The sequence below is a fragment of the Pleurodeles waltl genome, chromosome 4_2 (genome assembly GCF_031143425.1).
Source record: "Pleurodeles waltl isolate 20211129_DDA chromosome 4_2, aPleWal1.hap1.20221129, whole genome shotgun sequence".
In the NCBI taxonomy this organism is placed as follows: domain Eukaryota; kingdom Metazoa; phylum Chordata; class Amphibia; order Caudata; family Salamandridae; genus Pleurodeles; species Pleurodeles waltl.
In genome coordinates, this window is record NC_090443.1 from 815,056,895 (window position 1) to 815,071,339 (window position 14,445).

At 47.0% G+C, this 14,445-nt stretch overlaps 1 protein-coding gene across 1 annotated transcript in view; it reads right to left on the reverse strand.

Moving 5' to 3' along the window:
• The window catches only part of LEPR (leptin receptor), a 714,243-nt gene that overhangs the window by 624,805 nt on the left and 74,993 nt on the right, over positions 1–14,445 (reverse strand). The window lies entirely within an intron of this gene.

Sequence of the window (14,445 nt, forward strand, 5' to 3'; positions counted from 1 at the left end):
TTGTGTAGTTGCTTTTTGTTCTGTAATTTTACATTTTGTATGCCTCTTGACCTAGGCCTCATCATATGATTGGTAAGGTCACCTCCTTCTGCTTCCAGCTGGCCTGCACACTTTTGTTTTCAAAATGGGATCGAAAGGAGCAGTCTTTACCTCACCTTTGAGTACATGATTGTTGTCTTTACTTCTCTGGGTTAATGGCCTACCTATGGGTTTTACAAGTCATATTTGGGTTCATCATATTTTTATATTTCTTCCCCCTTGAATGTGAACGGCCTGCTTAATGAATAGATGGGGTAAGCTCCTTCTTATGCTTCTTACCCTTCTTCTTCTTACTTCCTTTGTAACAGCTGGCACTGAATCCAGGCTAACACCCCTAGCTTGGATGTTGCCTGGCCTCCACTGCTGACTTGTTCAGTACGACCTGGTAGCTTCTTCTTTTCCCCTTATTTCTGCATCATAGTTTATCACTGTACGTTATATGCTCCCTTTGGGAAGTGAATCATTGGAGGCTCCTTAACATCAGTTCTGACCCCCAGTACATGTTGTCATTTCGTCAGAAGGTGATGGAGTAGATTCTTCCTTCTTCATTAGGTCATCAGTCTGAAGTGCCACATTGCATTTAGCCGTGGTACTTGTCAAAGTTTAGAGACTCATTATTAATAAGGATGCAATATGGTCAGTTCCACCTAAAGATTTCTCCAGTAATGTGAGCATGGTGGTTAACACTAGTTGTAGGGCATTTAATGCCTCTGAAATGATAACATCTTGCTTAGTTCTTGGGGAATTCCGAGTGAGTGGGTATGTCCAGGCATATTAAGGAAGATTGAGTAATCTGATTGCAACCCAGACTACTGGTACCATTTAGTTCAAGAGCACACTTATTGGATACATTGGGGGTTATTCCAAGTTTGGAGGAGGTGGTAATCCGTCCCAAATGTGACGGATTTACCACCAGACGTATTACGATTTCCATAAGATATAATGGACTCGTAATACGGCTGGTGGTATATCCGTCACTTTACCGTCACTTTTGGGACAGATTACCACTTCCTCCAAAGTTGGAATAACCCCCATTGTGTTCTAGTCCTTGGGTAATTGTTTTTTTATGAGCATTATTCATTAATTTATCTGGGATAGTCGGTCCATCAGGAAGGGTGTAGTCAAAACCCACAGGGAAGATATCCAAGGGAAGGAGTTTTTGGGGTAATGCTTCAATGTTATCATCTTTTCGGACAGCTTGTAGTAAATCCTCAGATCAGCTACAATTATTGGCTCCATCTGCCTAGACTATTCATCAATTTTTTCTTTTTCATCTAATGGACTTAGGGTCTGATTTAAGAAAAGTGGTGCTGCACACAGTGCAGTGCCACTTTTCTCATTCCCCTTATTGTCCCCCCCCTAGCGCCACCATGTGTGCACCGTATCTAAGATACAGCACATCATGGCGGTAGTTAGGGAACTAGAGGCAACAATTTTGACACTAGATCGGAGCTTTGCAGGATTAGCGTAAAAAATGGTTACGCTAATCATGCAAAGCCCATTGTATACAATGGTGTGCCTCCTTTTAATGCCTGCCCTGAGCAGGCGCTAAAAGTGCCAAAAACAATGACGCAAAGAAATCTCTTATATTTCTTTGCGCCATTTTTTCGCCCCCCCCATCCCTGGCACATGCATAATGTAGTGCAAAGGGTTACAAATTGGTGCAATGCATTGCACATTTTTGTAAATCTGCTGCAGCAATTTTGGCCTCATTGGGGCACATGAGTGTAAAAAGAAATTACGCTAATGTGGCTCTTAAATCAGGCCCTCTGTTTCTTGATGCCTCCTTTGTCCATGGCTTGTGCATTTGTATGGATTTGATCTAGCTGATTAGGCTCTGAATGATAATTACACTTATTGGCTGAGGTAATTGCAGTGGCTTGTATAGCACACTCAGCCTCTTTATGTGTCAGGATATGAATTGTCATCTACTCTGTTAATTGCCTCTGGAAAAAATAGTGAATAGGTTTGACCCAAGTTTTGTTTTTGTTTTTGAGTTTAATAATGCTTTATTGAATAAGTTAGCAAACATTAGTACAATAAGATAACTACATTGGAACAAAAAAAGTCACAAGGATAGTTATACCTATAAAAACAATTTATGTACACAATCGGAATAAAATATTGAACCATAAAATAATAGCATTTTTGTTATATTTTAGTAAAGAAGAAAGAGAAGAGAGAAAAGAAAAAGAAAAGAAAAATTAAAACAATGCAAAATGAAGATCACATGTTCTCAATATAGCAACTATTAATTCTAAATAAAGAAGAGAAAAAAGAGAAATAACACAAAAAAGGACATTCAAGGAGGTTCAAAAGCAGTATTAACAGTAGTATCAAAGGTCTTGTGTTCTGAAAGAAAAGATGTGAGAGGAAGCCATAACTTGTCTCTTTTAATTAACAGTTGCGTAGTATTAGCATTTGCTCGATCCATTCTGTGATTATAGAAAATCAGATTCCACCAAGCTACAACAGATATTTTTGTGGCATCTTTCCAATTAGAAGATATAATTTGCAGTGCACTAGCATTGAGTAAATCAGCCAGTTTGCCAAGCAGGGATTGGGAATGCCAAATAGATGAGGTACTGCCCCCAAAAATATGTAATATACTGAAGGGTACATTGATGGACACAATTTGATTAACTTTATCCCAAACTTGTTTCCAAAAAGTGTGGACTGAAGGGCACTCGAAAAACATGTGCATATAATGGCTATCTTCTTTAGAACACGACCAGCACTTACTGTCAGTGGTAAGTTTAAATTTATAAAGATCTATAGGAGTATAATACAACCCATTATAAAAATAAAATAATGTTTGGGTTGTAGACGCTGAACGGGATGTGGTATGGAGTTTTGACCATATTTGTTTCCATGTAGATATAGCAAAACTTTGATTAAAATCCTGTTCCCATGCCAATTCTATTTTAGACTTTGGTCTCACGTGACTGGTGTGTGTAAGGGTTCTGTTTATAAAGGATACTGGGACTTGTGAGGAGAAATTATGAGGCTGGGAAATAGGCTGTGTAGAAGAAGTAGTATCCAGATTGTGAGATAACAATTTATCCTCTATATATATAGCGGAGAGAGATTGGTACTGCACGGCGTAATGAGAGGAAATATGAAATGTCTGTTGAATATCTTGAAATGCAAGTACAGCATTATCTAAAACTAAATGATCCGGAGTTATAATGCCTTTATGCATCCACTCCTTCCAGACTAAAGTTCTATTATGAATTTTAATATCCTTGTTGTACCATATGGGAGTTTGCCTAAGGTTCTCAGATGAGGAGTGAGAGGCAACAAGTAGTGGCTTGGCAATAGAGATAGAATGAGTGATTATCAGAGATTGAAGGGATGTAGGGGGTTTTGAAAGCTGAATTGCATCTCTAATAGTAAATGGTGTAATTTATGAGTGTTCCAATTGACTCCATAGAGAGCTTCCATTTTGAAAAGTAAGAGAGAGGGACAACCAGATTTGTTTTAAAACAAAGGTAGAATGATATCTTTTAAGGCATGGAAATTGTACACCTCCATTAACTCTAGGTTCTTGTAGTTGGATTAAAGATATACAAGATTTACGTTTGTTCCATAAAAATTTCAGAAATAATGTATTTATAGTTTTTTTAAAAACAGATGGGAGTTTAACTGGGAGCATAGATAGATAAAAATGTAAAATGGGCAACAAAATCATTTTGACTGTGGCCAATCTTCCCCACCAAGTTAAATAAAGAGGGTACCATCTGTCAAGCAATTTCAAATTCTTTGACTCGACTTCTTTGAGATTAATTCGAATAGTGTCTTTAACAGAATTGGAATAGGATATGCCCAGGCATTTAATGTGCTTAGAGTTCCAAGTAAAACCAGTATCTTTAAACATGTCAGGTAAGCAATAAGCATTTAATGGCAAAACCTCTGATTTGTCTACATTAAGCTTTTATCCTGGGACATTTGAGTATTCTCGTAGTAAGCAAAAGCATTCCGGAATAGCCTGTTGAGGATTAGAGATGAAGAGCAGACTATTATCAGCATATGCTGTAAATTTATTCTCTATGTCTTTGTGCTTAAAGCCGGAAAAATCAGAAGGGGCTCAAGGGCTAATATAAATAAAAGCAGTGATAGAGGACAACCTTGTCTAGTACCTCTGTTTAGGGGGAAGTAATGGGAGTGTTTACCATTGACTAAAATAGATGTAGAAGGTGAGGAGTATAAAATACTAATGAGTTTAATAATATGAGGACTAAAGCCATGCCATTTTAATGCTCCAAACATAAAATCCCAACAAACTTGATCAAAGGCTTTTTCAGCATTGAGAGTTATAGCACCTATAGGGTCCCTGGACTTAGTAGCAAGATGGAGAATATTGAGAAACGTTCTAGAATTATCTGATGTGTACCGCCCCCTTAACAAAACCTGACTGGTGAATGTCTATTAAATCTGGGATAAAATGATTAATACGTAAGGCAAGGACTATTGCAAATATTTTACAGTCAACATTGATAAGGGAGAAAGGTCTATAATTACCACATTTGGATAAATCTCTATCTTTTTTAGGAATCAAGCACAACATAGCTTCAGAAAAGGTGCCCTTTGCTTGATCTTGCGCTATGAAATATTATATAAGTGTTAATAACTTTGGGACTAAAATGGATGCAAATGTTGAGTAAAATTCAATTGAAAAGCCATCAGGACCCGGGGCCTTATGTTTAGGAAGTTTGGTAATGGCATTTTTATTTTATTTTTAATTTTTTTAATTTTTTTAATTTTTTAATTTATTAATTTATGCTTTTAGTAAACAGACACCCTTCAGCCCTTACAACATTAAGGTAGACATAGCCACAGCCTGGTACAGCTATGAGGCATCTCCGTCAGCTCACAATAAGAAGGATCTCGGGAAAGTCACACTCAGTTCTGCTAAACAGAGTCCAAATGTGATATTAAATGTCTGTCCTCAAATAGCATAGAGCTGAACTAGCCACAATAAACGCCTTGGCTCGAAGGGCGAAGAACAGAATAACAATCAACAAAAATAGAGCAAAGAAGCCGGGAAAGGGAGCAGACAGCACCATCATCAAACTTCACAGCCAGCACTAGCACACAAGAGCGGTAACTCAGGTAATTCCCACAAGTGTACCCAATCAGCAAGAGTGCCCCTTAGTTATGAACAGACTCCAGATAAGAGTGCAGGGGCGCCCAAATATTTCGTGGCCTAGAGCTCTCTGGAGCCAACTCCCAATTAGTTGTCAGTTGTTCCTGACAGAACGCAGCATCATGCAGCCAGTCAGAGACCTGAGGGGGGCGGCCACCGCCCCAGCAAATCGCAACCCTGCATTTAGCTAAAAGCAACAACATGCCCACTAATCTCCGCACAGCGAGCGGCACCCCATCCACCTTACACAGCACGCCAGCACAGGAGAGGGAGCCAATTCTAGTCCAATCATCTCCTCAATCGCATGCAAAATCTCCCGCCAGAAGTTGTGCACTTCCTCACAGTGCCACACCAGGTGAAGAAAGTTGGCATCCGGAGCGTGACATCTTTCACAGTTAGCATCCGCGCACAGCCCCATAGCACACAAGCCTCGAGGAGTATGATCCAGACGATGTAGGAATTTGAAGTGAATGAGGCGCAGCCTGTAGTTTGGAGATAACGCCCTCATGTGCGCACAGCACGTCCTCCAGACTACATTCGAAATATCCTCTCCTACATCAGCCACCCACTTCGCTTTAGCAGCCATCGCCAACCCCCCCCTTGCTCCTCCATGCAGCCATACAATTTAGTAACAAGCTTCTTCGGCGACTTTGCGCTCCACAGAACCTCCAGCGCACGGCATGTCAGCGGAATCTCAGGAAGACCAGGATAGCGCACACGAAGCATTGCACACACCCACAGCACATACAACCGATGTAGCGCACTATCAGGCTCATCACCAAACGCCGCCTCCGGGGAGATCAACCTCCCATCCACAAACCAGTCCCCCAGGAGCGACAGGTCCGAATCACAGAGATAGTTTTGTAGCTGCAAGACGCGAAACATCGCCTCATCGGCCGACACCGGCCACCGACATCGACAGCGCAAAGGGCTCGCGTACCCCGGAATGCTTCAATATGGCCATCCAGGCCCTGACAGTACACGCCACTGTATCCACACCCCGGGGGTGGGGCCGCAACAAGCCCCCCAGTACGCGCTCCAGGCCATCCGGCCATACCGCATCGCTCTCTGGGGGGAGATGCTGCATGTAGCGAACCGGGCGGATCCAGTAATATGCAAAATGGGCCTGCGCACAATAATAATAAAGCTCCAGGTCAGGCGCCGCAAGCCCACCCAATTCAAACGGTAACGTCAGTTTCTCCCATGCAATTCGAGGTTGACCGCCGGCCCAGACCAGTCAAATCATAACGGAGCGGAGGCGTTGTAAAAAGCAGGCTGTGAGGACGAGAGGAAGATTAACCAACAAGTATAGGAATTTAGGCAGCACCACCATTTTAGCTGTAGCAATCCGCCCTGTCAAGGACAATGGCAGGGAGCGCCGCATTTCAATTCTATCTTCCAGCCAAGACATAGCTTTACCATAATTGGCCAACCAGAGAGTCTCAACAACTCAGCCATACTCCCAAATACCGAACCGGGCCGCAAGCCCACTCAACAGGGTATCGGGACATGCAAGCCGCCGACCCTGGTGAAAGAGGCAGCACAAAGGACTTAGACCAATTTATCGCTATTCCGGAAAGTCCACCAAACCGAACGATCTCATCCAACAGAGCATCTAGATTTTGACCAGGCTCAAGCACATACAGCGCAATGTCATCCGCATACATAGAGATCAAAATAGACCGTTGACGAAACAGCAGCCCTCTATCATTATGGCGCTGTTGCAAAAAGGCTGCTACTGGCTCCCTCGCTATCGCGAAAAGCAACGGAGACAAAGGGCACCCCTGTCTGGTCCCACGAGCCACCGGGAAGGGGGCCGACATGCTGCCATTCAGCAGCAGTCGGGCGACAGGCTGCATGTATAACAAACAAATCCAACTCACAAAGCGCCACTCGTCCCCACCCTGTCAAGAAGCGAAAACATATATTGCCACACCAACAAATCAAACGCCTTTGTGGCGTCCAAAAACAGTGCTGCAGCCTCGTCGTCAGCGGCGACCGAGCCAACAGCCGCAAAAAATGTCTGCAAGTTGTGCGCCATAGACCGTCCCGGAACAAACCCTGACTGATCTGGCAACACCAGTTTCATCATCACTGGCTGCAGCCGTGCCACTATCATCATGGCCAAGATCTTATTATCTATGTTAATCATAGAGAGTGGGCGATACGAATCACAGCTATGTGGATCCTTACCAGGCTTGAGAATCATAACTATGAGCGCCTCCTGGTGGGAACCAGGAAGAATTCCAGTCCGCATTGCCTCAGCATAGACCTCCAGCAAATGAGGCGCGAAAATATCAGAATATTCTTTATGAAGCGCAGGGGTCAAACCATCCAGGCCAGGGGCCTTATTCTCAGGCAGACGTGAATCGCAGCCTTTACCTCATCCTCAGAGAAAGGATCATCAAAATACTTCCTATGCACATCGTCAAACCAGAGCAAGCTAGTCTCAGAGAAGTAGTCCTGGACCACCTCAACAGGCAATACGGCAGGGGCGGAGTACAGATCCATGAAACATTTGGTGAATACCTTCATAACGCCGTCAGTGCCCACTACAGGCTCTCCCCTCAAAACATCCACCTCAGTAACATAGCTGCTGGCCCAGGGCCTACAGAGCATATTCGCCAGCGTACGTCCGGCTCTCTCTCCCTCACTGTAACGCCTCACCCTCGCAAACCTCCCCAAGAAACATATCTCCCTCATGGATGCATCTTCGTATGAAGATACTGCGTCTCTAAGAGCCGCCAGTGTGTCGCCAGACCAATCCTCCACCAGATGAGACTCCAACTCTGCTATCTGAGCCTCTAGATCAGCCAACTCCCGCCGCAGCGCCCACAGCACGCCGTGCTGTTTCAAAATACAAATCTCATGAATAACCACTTTAAAGGCCTCCCACAATGTGCCTGCCAGAACCACCATTCTCCTCAAAATAAAGGACAATATCCCAACGTATCTCTTCGCGGAATGTCTCATCCCGAAGCGCCCGCTGGGGCAGATGCCATGTAAAGGCACGCGCAGGGCCACCAGGCACCGCAAGCTCCAATCTGACCGGAGAGTGGGCCGACAGCGTACGAGCCAGATGATCCACCAACCGAGTCCATAGTGCCACATCACGCGATCCCAGCCAGAGGTCAATACGCGACCAGCTATTGTGTACATAATTGACACATGTACCCTCTCTCGCCTCGCCGTGCTGCATCCACCACAAGTCCGCCAAAGCAGCATCCACCATAATCGCAGATAGCGCCTGGGCAGCTGCTGCATGCTGCACCCGTGCCAGGCTCTCCCGGTCACTCTCCGGGTCAAGAATCACATTGAAATCCCCTGCTCAGATCACAGCTCCTCCCCCCAGTGACTCAATCAACCGCCAGACCTCACTGAAAAACTCAGGGTCATCCGTATTAGGACCGTACACCGACACGAGTCTGCAAGGCCTGTCCAGTAGCGTTCCGCTTAATAATACATATCAACCATGAGGGTCAACAATCGTCCTCTGAGTGTGCCACTGCAGCCCCTTCCGTAGCAGAATCACTACCCCCCTGGCATAGCGCGAATAGACAGAGCCATGGCATTCCCCAATCCACCCAGCTTTCAAACGATGCATTGTAGCAGCCACCAAGTGCGTCTCCTGCAGCATGCATATGTCTATGTTCTGGCGCTTAACATACGCAGACATAAGCCTCACCTTACGTCCGTCATTCAAACCTTGCACATTCCAAGTGAGACAGCGGATCAATGTCACCCTCTCCTGCGTCATTGCCACATTCCTTCCAAGACATAGTTCAGCACTGCCACGCTCCCAAACCGACCAGTCTCGCTCAGACAAAGAAAACAGTAAAGAAGAGTCAGAAGAACAGATAACAACAAACACATATAAAATCCCACCCTCCACCCACGCAGACCCCCCAACCGGGTCAAAGCAAGTATCCACGCCCTAATAACCACATGTACCCAACCGATCATGATAACAAGACTCATCCAAAGGGCATGCAGCTAGCCACCCAACCCAACATTCCGACCAGGACACGGATTGGTGGGCATAGGGCCCAAATAAAGGAACAGCGTCAGGACAGCAAATAAGGCAGCAGACAAGGCAGCGGACAGCATATCCAGATGGTCAGGTAATCAATCACCAGTCAGGGCTATTCAGTCGTTATCGCTAAGGGACTCGTGCTCTGCATAACGTTCACTTGATGTCACTGCTGCAGACTTCCGAGGAAGAGTCTTGGCAAATTTAGCCGCCAGCTTCGGATTCATGAAGAAATTGAATTTTCCTCCATACTGCACTTTCAGTTTCGCAGGATAGATAAGGGAAAACCTAGCATCCGTTTGACTAAGAGAGCGTTTAATCAGTAAGAAGGCCCTGCACGCAGCCTGCACACCAGGGGTGTAGTCCGGGAAAAAGTTCAGTGTTCTTATATATCACCGGGCGGCACTCTCTAGCCAGTCGAAGAACCGCAACCCTATCGTGATAATTCAGTAACAGAAAATAATTGGGCGTGGAGGGGTCCCAGGAGGATGCCGGGCCCCCAGCGACCTATGCGCCCTCTCCACCACTAACAAACGAGACAGCTGACCAGGAAAAAGTTCGGAAGTACGTGCCTCCAGTTGATCAATACGGGAGTCATGATCATCCACCCGGGCTTTGATACGGTCCAACTGCTCAGTTAAATGGTGAAGCTTCCCATTGATTCCTGCCAAGCTGTTCTTCAGATCTAGAAACATAGCTTTGACCGACACGTCCGAAGACTCCTCCTCCACCGCCTTCTTCTTAGACTGAGAAGTAAGTGTTCCCCCTTTCTTCTGACCTCCATCAAAGGAGATCTTCGCTTGTCGTTGTCCGCTTTCCCCATTGTGCAGCTGTCAACCCTCGGCCAGAATGCCCGCCTCCAGTACAGCCAGAAACAGCCAACGTAGACTGGTCTGTCAGTCCGTGGCCCGCAAGCACCTCAGGTCACACCTCACCAGCCAGGCCTTCCCAGCGCCCGTTCCTCACTGCTCTGGCCACCAAACTCGGTCCAGCAGCTCCACGCCCAGTGCGGACAGACCACCTCCTCTTGCCAGCTGTCCAACCGGCCCGACCCAATCACAGTCACCTTCAACAGGTCCGCCGCCTCCCCTCCACACTAGGGGCTCCAACTGCGGTCGCCATTGCGGCCAGCAGCCCGCAACGTAGGCCACCCAGCCCCGTGGGCCCCAGGGCCACAACCACAGCAGGAAGCCACTGCGCTCCTCGCTGCCCCCCAGTCAGCTGGCACCGCCACCAGGCCTCCGGGCCCAACAGTTTCCAAAAGGCCCAGCCCCACGGGCGATACAGCCCGCCAATCCACACAGCAACCAGCCCACCTCAGGGGCCAAGGGCCGAGGCCGTGGGAGTCGCGGGGGAGCCGCGGTCCGGCCCGACTGCCGATCGGCAGAGCCCTCTCCTCCAGCAAGCGGCTCCAAGAGGCAGCCGTGCTCCCCGCGGCACCCAACCAATCGGCACCACTACAAGGCTGGCAGGCCCAGCGATCCTTGAAGGGCCGGGCCCCGCAGGGCTGCAACGCCTGCTGAGTTGTGCAGTTCCCAGCCCTGCCTCAGGAGCCCGGGGCAGCAGTCCACGGGAGCTGCGGGGGGCCCTGGTCCGACCCGTCTGACGATCTGGCCCCGCAGAACTCCCCTCTCCCAACAAGCGGCGGCGCCGCAACGGCGACTCCGCTCTCCTCCCTCAGCAGTCCAACACGGGCTGGAGGCCCGCGACGCCACGTCCGCGGCCGCTCAGTCTGATGCAGCCCAGGCCCTCTGTCGCCGCCGCCTGTGTCCGCCTGTCTGTAGCCGCAGCCGGGTCTCTGGACCATAGACATTGCAAATGGAGTACAGCACCCCATTAATTTTAGCTATCAGTAATATCCATCTACCTGTAACATCTTTAATCTCTTCTATAACTTGTACGTGTAAAGATTTCTGAAACAAAATTATTACCCCATTCTTGTTGTGAACTACAGAGGAACCAAAAACAGGACCAACCCAATTTCTATTTAAACTTTTAAAGTCCTGCTCCTTAAGATGTAATTCTTGTATGAGAGCAACCTGAAATTTTAATTTAGAGAGAAGTTGGAGCACTCTTTGTTTCTTAACCGGATTATGTAAACCCTGGGGTCATGTGTCCTCCTTGGTCCAGTGGAAACAGCAATGGCAGATGATGTCCTGTTGGGTCCAGCCTAAAATGGAAGTAGAAGCATGGAAAGAGGTAGGTTTTGTGCCTATTCCCCTCCAATCCGACAACTCAGATTCGGAGGTCCGTCTGCCACAATTGGCATAAAGGTAAGGCACATCCAAATCTGCTTGGCGGTAGTAGTGGCAGGAGTCCTGCCATCAGCTATTATTCCCAATGCTGCCGTCAAGGCGGCTGGAGATTCTTGGTGAAGTCAGGGGGACTCTAGTGCTCTTTTGCCTATGGTCCCACCAACATCTAAATCAGGTGAGCGGACCGCCTTGTAGGCGGATAGGTATTCCATAAAAAATCGACCATGGGACAGTTACCACCAAGATCTAAATAAGGCCCTTAGGCGGTCATTCCTACCTTGGCGGGCGGCGGTCGCCGCCCGCCTGGCGGGAACCGCCAGAAGACCGTAACGCGGTCAAAAGACCGCGGCGCTCATTCTGACTTTCCCGCTGGGCTGGCGGCCGACCGCCAAAAGGCCGCCCGCCCGCCCAGCGGGAAAGCACCAGCAACGAGGAAGCCGGCTCCGAATGGAGTTGCTGGTGTGCGACAGGTGCAGTTGCACCCGTCGCGATTTTCAGTGTCTGCCAAGCAGACACTGAAAATCAATGTGGGCCCCTGTTAGGTGGCCCCTGCAGTGCCCATGCCAGCGGCATGGGCACTGCAGGGGCCCCCAGGGGCCCCACGACACCCGTTCCCGCCAACCAGGCTGGCGGGAAGGGGGTCGGAATCCCCATGGCGGCGCTGCTTGCAGCGCCGCCATGGAGGATTCACAGGGGCAGCGGGAAGCCGGCGGGAAACCGCCGGCTTCCCTTTTCTGACCGCGGCTTTACCGCTGCGGTCAGAATAGCCCCAGAAGCACTGCCAGCCTGTTGGCGGTGCTTCCTCCGTCCCCTACCCTGGCGGTCTCGGACCGCCAGGGTAGGAATGACCCCCTTAGTCTCTTATTTGGAAGTCGAAAATCTCCAGTGGGGAAAAGCTAGAAGATGCAATGAGTTCCACAAATTTGGATTCCTCTTTGGCAAAGGACTGCTGACCAGGTTGTGCTACTGCAGAGGAAAATGCAGTGGGAGCTGCTACAAAGTCAGGCCAACTGGCATTGCAGATTAGATGGATGAAAGAACAGGTTGGTCTTGGTCTTCTATCAGTTCTGTGAGCAGTTTTTGAAGAAAAAATGTCCAGTCTTGAATTTTGGGTTTTAGCTCTCTGGGCACCTTTAACACCTTTAACACCAGCATCAAGGATCCAGGATCAATATGTAACATGTAGGGGGCTGGGACTCACTGAGGCAGGATCCAGGTGCAGATTCAAGATGGTTGGACCCTTTTCTGTCAATGAGGGCCTGATAAGCATGCCAGCCAACAAGCCATTAGAGTCAGTCTGGTAGTCCTGCTCTCAGGAAGTGGAACAAGGATCAAGCTGATGGACAGGCCTCTGTGGGTTCAAGGCAGGCTTCAGGCAGCAGAGCACTTCTTCCGAGTGCTGCAAAGCAGTTTTCTGAAGTACACAGTAGGCCACAGCAGAAGGCAGTCCACTAAGAATACTCACGCAAGTCCAGAAAGTGAACTGAAGAGTGAGTCTGAGGGTCCTATTTGTATACCTGGTGTCTTCTTTGAAGTAGGAAAAGTTTCTAGAGAATTTCCTTTTAAGTACCTGGAGTTTCCTGACTCCTCTGCCTAGGCTCCAGCCTTGCAGCATGACAATGCAGTCATTGTATGAAGACAGAGCACAGCTTATTGATTTGCAATTGGGACTGTTCCCAGCTACACCCTCCTCCTGCCAATGATGGGCACTCCAGGCACATCTAATCTTTATATTGTATGGCTGTCTAGGAGGAATAAACAAAGTCCAACTGCCTGCTACACCCAGTGATGGGACCCTGGGACAGGCAGCAGGAACCACATTGTGACTTAAAATCCAACTTTGCCCTTAAAGAGCATTTTAAATTACAATTTCTCATGCACCAAACATAAACTCCTTACCTGCTCTCATTCAAATGATAACATTTATTAAATGCAATAAGGCAACTCAATGTTATCCTATGGGTGAGGTAGGTCTTGCAATAGTAAAAAACAAAGTTATGGATTTTTCACTACCAGGAGATCTAAAACTTAAAAGTACATGTCAAACCTTTTAACTATAATACCTCCTGCCCTATGGGTTACCTAGGGCCTACCTTATTGGTAATGTATATGCAATAAAAGGGGTGTTTAAGGCTTGCCAAAGGGAGTTATTTTGCCCAGTCTAATTGACAGGTTTAAACTGCATTAAGGCTACAGTGGCAGACCTGGAACATGTTTTAAGGGGTTACGTAAGTGGGTAGCACAATACAAACTTTGCTAGAGGCACATAAGTAAATTAAATATGTCAATTATGTGTAAGTAAACTTCACCATGTTATAGGTAGTGAGCACAAGTTCTTTAGCATTGGTCAGCAGTAGCAAAGAACACAGAGTCCTAAGGTCAATAAAAACATATTCAGTAAAAATAGGGAAGGTGAAGGCAAAACGTTTGGAGACGGCCCTGTACAGAGGGCTAATTCACACAAGCAATTGTTATAGTGTAATCCAATGTTTTTCTATCAGAGGGCCAGCTGTGCTATTGTGAAAAACAACTTTGTAGGCTTTCACGGCCAGGGCAAGTGAAAGCTTAAAAACTATATTTCCTACTTTTCAAATATCATGCATTCTCCCCTATGGACATTCTGGGACTACTTTAGGGGTGAATCAAATGTGCTAAAAGGAAGGGTAAGGCCTGGCAGAAAGTTCAAAAAGCACAGTTAAAACATTCATACACAGGCTGCATGGGCAGGTGTGGAGACATGTTTTACAGTGTTACTCTGGAGAGTGGCACAATTAGTGCAGCAACTCACTTGTAGCATTTAGTTTACAGGTCATAGGTATATGTAGTACCTCTACTAGGAATTTATATGTAAATTAAATGTGCCAATTAGTTTTATGTCAATCTTCGACTGTTTAAAACTGAGAGAAGAAACACTTTATCGCTGATTAGAAGGAGTAAAGTGCACAGAGTCCTATGGCCAACAAAACAGGTTCAGT